At 37.3% G+C, this 7191-nt stretch overlaps 1 pseudogene; it reads right to left on the reverse strand.

Annotated features, from left to right (window-relative positions):
- Positions 1-908: 908 nt before the first annotated feature.
- On the reverse strand, positions 909-6810 carry LOC126623145 (uncharacterized; annotated as a pseudogene).
- Positions 6811-7191: the final 381 nt, after the last annotated feature.

Raw genomic sequence — 7191 nt, forward strand, 5'->3', positions numbered from 1 at the left:
AGTCACAGATCCGAGGCATTCAAGCACACAACAGAGAAGAGAGTATATTTTGAGGCACAAACCGAGTCTCCACTCCTATCAATCAAACCCTCAACCTTACAATGTCTTATAACTATGTGATTGATTCAAGCATTTCTTTTCTTTTCTTTTCTTTTCAGATACAACCAAATTATGAAAACAAATCATTGTGATGCAAATTAGATCAGTTTTAGTTGCCTTAAAGCATTCGAGTATATATTCTCTTTGGATCCGGTAAAAAGTGCGCATAAACAACTTTCACCACTTTGATCATATAGATTATTATAGAAATGTAACAGAACAATCAACCTTTTCTTTTTCTTCACTAAAGAACATATTCTCCTTAAAATAAACATATACAGATCTAATCCAATCTATGAACATTATAAATTAGTTTAAATCAACTTTGCCTAATTTACTATTTAGCTACAAAAAATAATAAAACAGAAAATTCATCCGCTGTGAATGCGGTATCTTTCACAGTTCTTAAAATCTCACAGGAAAAGGCTCTGTTTGCATAGTTCGTATATGAACGTACAGATCTGTGGAATGAATTCCCTTTATTTCCAAAACACACACCTAATTTTATCTTAGGGCAACACAACAACTACCCATTGATGCTGCTTCCATTTGTATGTCTGTCAAAGAGGAAGGTTTCTACTGAGAAACTTGTTTGAGAGGAAGGAGACTGATCAGGTTTTATTCATTGTTAACATCACTAATTACTGTGTGAAGCTTAATTACCTTACTACTCCTTATATGAGTCCATATATATATATATTAGAGTGATGTTCACAAATAACTCACCAGGCATGATACAGACCTAGAGGTTATTGATGCACTGTTCAGTTTAGAGATTCGAACAAAATACATCTCAAACATAAACAGACTTTATATAAGCTGATCAAATTAGTAGTCTTTAATTGAAATCAAGCAAGATGGTATCTTCTCGAATATTCAATCACATATTCAATCCAAACAACATGGCTAATATTCAAGAACATGTGCAATCTTTAAGCACATTTACAAAACAGATTTAGAACATTTTAAAATCCTCTTAGCAGCAGAACATAAACATAAAAATCCCACAGAAAGATAAAGCAGCATACCAGTTCTCTATCTTCTATGCTGTTTTCATGTGGATCTTCCTAACTCGTCCCAAAAAACCGTGCACCTAGTTCACCTGCAAGCATCATCCCACAACCAAAAATTAGACAAAACCAACAAATACATAAGGAACCAAGAAATGGGAAAAAAAAATCAACCAACAGAAGAATGAGAAGCAAACACCAGAAAATTTTGAAGAAGCACAGAAATAAGGACAGTGAAACCCAAAAATCGAATGATGGTTCTAACAAAGCAAAAGGAAAACAAAACAACAAATCATTATTGTCAAACAGTGCATAACCTATTGAATCAGAAGGAAAAACCGAAAGGCCATAACCTGCCATACACCCATCTCTGACTCTCTTCTCACCGACCCTGCGCACTAACCCATTAATTAATCCCAACAAATGCACACAGCCATGCTTTCTCCTCTCTCTGTCTATCTCTATCTCCCTATCCATCTCTCTCTAGAAAATGACAAATCTCCCAAAACCAGACCTAACATACTAAAAAAATCAGAAAATCCAAGGCAACATTAAAGAATACAATTAGAAAAAAGAAACTTATCTTTGGATTTGAGACATGCAGCGCAAGATCCTGCACACCCCACTCTTAGTAGGGTTTATTGATGACCCCTACCCCGTCTCCCTGAAATCCCGACAACCCATATGGTCTTCTCTGACCATACTGACCCTCCCATCTGCATCAACAGTGCCGAGACCCCTACCCTTCCCCCTCGCTCTCCTTCCATCGCCATCTCTCTCTCTCTCTCTGCCTCTATCTCCCTCTCTCTCCCGCCCCCCTTCTCTCTCTCTCGCAAACCCTCCCCGAAACCCTAATTGAACGGCATCAAATGATAGCTGCCCGTTGACCCTCTATCTCACCCAAAACAGAGAGGACAAAATTGCCCTTCTTAATAGACCATCCCCACCATCGGATTGTAATCTTAGATGGGAAAAAATGTAGTTAAATAATTTGGGCCTCACTGAGAGCCGGGCTTCCCAGCCAAAACCAACACATTTGGGCCTGTTTCCTTAAGAAACAGAAGAAACATGTAGTTCACACACATAATATGTGTCTTGCAGTGTAGGTAGCCATTTCAACAGGTAATTAAAAACAGAAAGTGTTGAGGACTAACAGAGGGACACATGAGTGAATGAGGTCAATAAGATAAGCAGCTTGGCTTTTATATACATTCAACTAACATCTTTTATTGTCGTAGTCTCCAATATATACGTAAGGTATGTAAGCTGAACACGGAAAGAGAGGAAATGACACAAACGATGTTTTGAGGGGAATGCCAGAACTGAACCATGAGGGGAAACTTACACAGAAAATGACCAGATTTGCTGCAATAGAAATTAAATTAATTTATGGTAAAGTCCAAGTCGTTTATTATACACAGGTAAGGAATTATTATTTTTTTTAGAAGAAACAATTTTATTAAAGAATATAGTAATACACAGAAGTGAATAAGAAGTCCAACTATATTAGAAAGGAAAATCCCAATAGGATTTGGCTACAGCAGCCATTTCTAGACCTAGCTCACTTAACTGCTGCTAACAAATCCCACAATATTTGAGATAGAGAGCAATTATTAAACTCTTTAGTGACCGAAGCCCAAAAAGCTGCCCAATATTTTACTCTCCCCAAAAGTACTTCTGCCCCCACTCCAGTATAGTCTTCAAAAATCCTTTTGTTGCGTTCCAGCCATATATTCCAAAAAATTGCCGATACCAGGCAACCCCACAAAGCTTTGGATTTTTTCCCTTTTCCAAGTGCCTTAAAATTTGTACCTAGTAGCTCGAAACACCCTTTAGGAATGACCCAACTTACTTTAACCTCCTGAAACAGTTTCCACCACAATTGGATCGAGTAGGAGCAATGAAGAAAGATGTGATTTACACTCTCTTCCTTAGCTTTGCACAAACTACAACAATGTGGGGATAAACACATAAGAGGGTTTCTCCTTTGAATTTTGTCGCGAGTGTTGAGATTCCCTTTGGCCACAAGCCATACAAGTATTTTGACCTTTGGAGGAGCTTTTGATTTCCAAATCTAAGAGTAGGGTGGATAATAGTGCACAATCCCATTGTTGCTCAGTAATGAACGATAAGATTTGCATGTGAACAAACCTAAAGCTTCCAGATTCCACCTTCTGTTATCCATTTTTGATGGAGACAAGCGAACCTCTTCCACTTTTTGTAATAATGTGGCCGCCTCTTCTATCTCCATCTCATTCAGATTTCTCCTAAAGTCAAAGTTCCAACTCAAGGAATTTGACGAAACTTCTACGAAGCTCGAGATGTTATGACTGTGCTTCCTCGATAGTAGGAATAATCTGGGGAATTGCTCCTTCAGTGGTCCCCCTGCTAACCACCCATCCTCCCAAAACCTCACCCTCTCTCCGTTGCCCACCTCAAACTTGCAACATCTAAGAATGATTTGTAGTTTTACATATTCCTAAAGCGAAGTGTTACCGTGTCACTCCAAAAAGTTCATCATAAACTCCTCGATGTGCAGTTTTGTTCTTATATTTTTATACAAAAACTTAGAAATCTTGGACAACCAAAATGCAAATTGAAAAAAGACCCAGATCATGAAAACATAACAAATTACCTATATCAAAGAATGGAAAAGCATCAAGAAAACACATGAAATCAGATAAAAAACATAATATTGGACAAAACATGAAGAGGGTGAGAAAAGGGAACTGACATGTATGAAGATATTCGCCTATGGTAGTGGCCTCGCTTGTCGCAGAGATTGGAACATATCCATGTGTCTGAGTTGTGTGCAAAGAAATGTTGTTGGTAGACTGAATGTACGTAAACTTGTAATCACATTTCGAGAACCATTGACACATTTGAACTATCGTCTGCACAAAACGGAAACACATAGAATACAGATGATGAGGTCTCAAGAAGCCGTAACAATATGCAAAATCCACAAAGCGCCAACATTGAAATTATTTTGCTACCAAATTTGTTAGATAACCAGCTCTGGAATGCCATTAGTACGTTATTGCTAAAAAATTAATATATAACTACTCAATCAAACCAACTAATCAATAATAACACACCAACAAATTAAAAATGCAAGCTTTATTAATTTCTCACATGAGATTGTATCAATACATGAAATTAATAATTTACCCAATTAAACCAAGCAAGAAGAACCAACCAATGATCTAGGAAGTGAAGGGAGGATGCTCATATCTACTGTGAAGCAAAGAAAGGAATTAACATTGTGACCACGTTAACAAACTGGGCATTAGCAAATACTTCAATCGAAACATAAAATAACCACCAAACATTAGAATTCCAAAAACCTAAAAGACAAAGCAAACAATTACAGTTAAATTAATATTTAGCAAAATCAAATTAACAAACACTGTATACAAATTCCTTTTCCTATTCTCTCTATTTCCTCTCGGATTCTCTCTTATCTTGCGGCACATATGCTCATCTCAAACGTTAACTCAACCTATTCATTTATAGTAACTACTAATATCAAAGAAGAGCTACCAATTTTCTTAAGTATACAACTGTCCTTTAGTAGTTAAAATTTGCTATAAAACCTGAGTAAGTACTCCAATGAACGTTTTATATTCAACAAAAATGATATAGACAGAGCCACGGTTTCACCATTGGTTTTTTTTTTTTCAATAATCATGAAAGTTGAGGTGCATAGCGGTGAGCACAAATAGGGTGATACCTTTAGAAATTCCCTCTGTTCTGCATATTTCCTGAGAATAGTTTCCCCAATAGCATTGGTTTCTTCAAGCATGTGAGCAGAGTTACGAACTGAGTCCCCTGCTTGCGCCTCCTTGTCGAAGATTCTCATAACATGAGCACCATCTCCATTCTACATCACAATAATATAGGCATATATAAAACAAAAGGCATACATGATACTGAAGCAGTAAACAGAAAGTTCAAAGCGATTTCTGGTTTAATACGGCTCTTCCAAGCAACTCTGCCCTCTCTCTCACTTCGTCACCCTCTTCTGATTCCTCGCATCATACCTATCCAAACTCTCCTTCAAAGACTGAGCCTCTTCCGCTATGTGTTCCACTTTTCTGCATAACAAAAAGCAAATCAGGATCCAATTTAAATAATCCCAATCACAATTACAACCACCATATACAAAATTGACAAAATCCTACCTCAACTTTCAAGAATTAATGAACAAAAAACCCCATTCCAATTACAATTACAATTACAATTACAATGTCCAAAAATAACAAAAACCCAACTCAAAGATCATAGTAATTAACGAAATTTAAAGAAACCAAGTCGAATTCCAATTACAAAATGCAAAAATGACAAAAAACCACGTAAAGGTTAAAGGGATCAATGCAAGAAAACCAACCTTTCCAAGAGATCGTGTTGGGATTTGGCGCCAACAGATTGCCCTTTCTCTCTCTCGAGTTTGGGTACAGAGCTTATCCCTAATCTTCCTACCAGAAAAGAAGAACATGAAAAAATTAATCGGAGTTTTCAAAAAATACAATACCTAATTACCTGCTATTGGAAACAAATAATAAATATACAGGGAGTTTTATAGAAAATTACAAAATAGTTCAATTGCAAGCAATTTAATCGAAATTTGCAGAGGAAAAAAAAAACTCAAAATCTTAGTAAAATTAAGAACAAAATTTACTAAACACTTCTCATGATTTCATCCAAAACCATCCAACCAACTGTTCTTAAGTAATCATTTGAATGTCTCCATAATTTTTCTCAGCAACCAATCATAAGGTAATTTTGTGAAGAAAGACTGTAAATTTGACTGTAAATTTGGCTAACCTTCCACATGAGGCTCTCCATGGTTGAACTCTCCCACAACCAATTGCTTATCCAATACAATGAAAGTCTGCTCTGCAAAAACCATTTTCAAATCTTCAATCATTCACCAAACCACTAATACAATCACACAAAAAATCCTCAATCATTTGTCAAAACTAAATTGAACCCTTTTTATAATTTTCCTGATAGATCAAACCTTCAATATCAGATTCCACAATTACCACTTTTTTGTCAAACCCAGAAAACCCAATTCAGTTTTTGTTATGAAAAAGCAAAGGAATCTACCAAAACCCACACAAACACATGTAAGAGAGAGAAAGAGAGTACTGTTGGGGTCTTGGGTCCAGGTAAGCTGCATCTAGTATTCCTGGTCGAGGGTGAGGGGCTCGGAGCCGGTGGCTTGGAGGAGAGCTGGGTCTTTCATCCACTCATGGTATTTTGGAACGTGTTCGTTCATGTACGGCACCAGAATCACTCTCCCTCCCTCCAAGCTCACTCTCTCTTTCTCTCGCTCCATCGCTGGTTCCCTTGCTCTCTCTCTCTCACAGTCGCACGCACAAACTGACAGTCACAATTAAATTACTGAAATAAAAACCCAAATTCCAGAAATGAAGAAAGATGGAACCCCAATATGGAAATTGAAGCTTTACCTGTAGATCGGCAACAGCACATGGAATCCAACAGCAGGTATCTCAAGAGTGAAAGAGACAGAGCTGAAGATGGGTTACACAACGACATGCACCTCACCATTGATTCGAGTTCTGGTAAGGAGTGTGACGAAGAGAAGGCGAGGTGCGCGACACGGAGAAGCCAAGGAGGGCTTGAGAAGGAAACGGAAAAGACCTGCTTTACCATTGTTATTCCGTTCCCGCGATCATCAACGTGTGTGCAAATCAGCGGCAGAGAGAGCATGTGGCAAATTTGTAAATAAGTTGAAATTCACCCCAAAACACTGTTCATTTCTACCGTGCCAATTCCAATGCTTTATTTAGACTAAAGTAATAATGTGCTACGCACTAATTAATTTAGTACTTATAGGACACCTTTAAGCTAAATGCCGTCGTCTAACACCATACCAAACGTTATAAAGTGATGAATATATGTAATACACGATAATAATACACAAAGGTTGTTTGGTAATAGCCGTTGTCGGATACAAGTATGTATGATGGTGAAAAACCGTTGTGGATTAACTTTAAATTATGACACACTTAAGCACAACAATATTGTGAACGATCATTTTTCACATTCGTCT

The sequence above is a fragment of the Malus sylvestris genome, chromosome 5 (genome assembly GCF_916048215.2).
Source record: "Malus sylvestris chromosome 5, drMalSylv7.2, whole genome shotgun sequence".
Taxonomy (NCBI): Eukaryota; Viridiplantae; Streptophyta; class Magnoliopsida; order Rosales; family Rosaceae; genus Malus; species Malus sylvestris.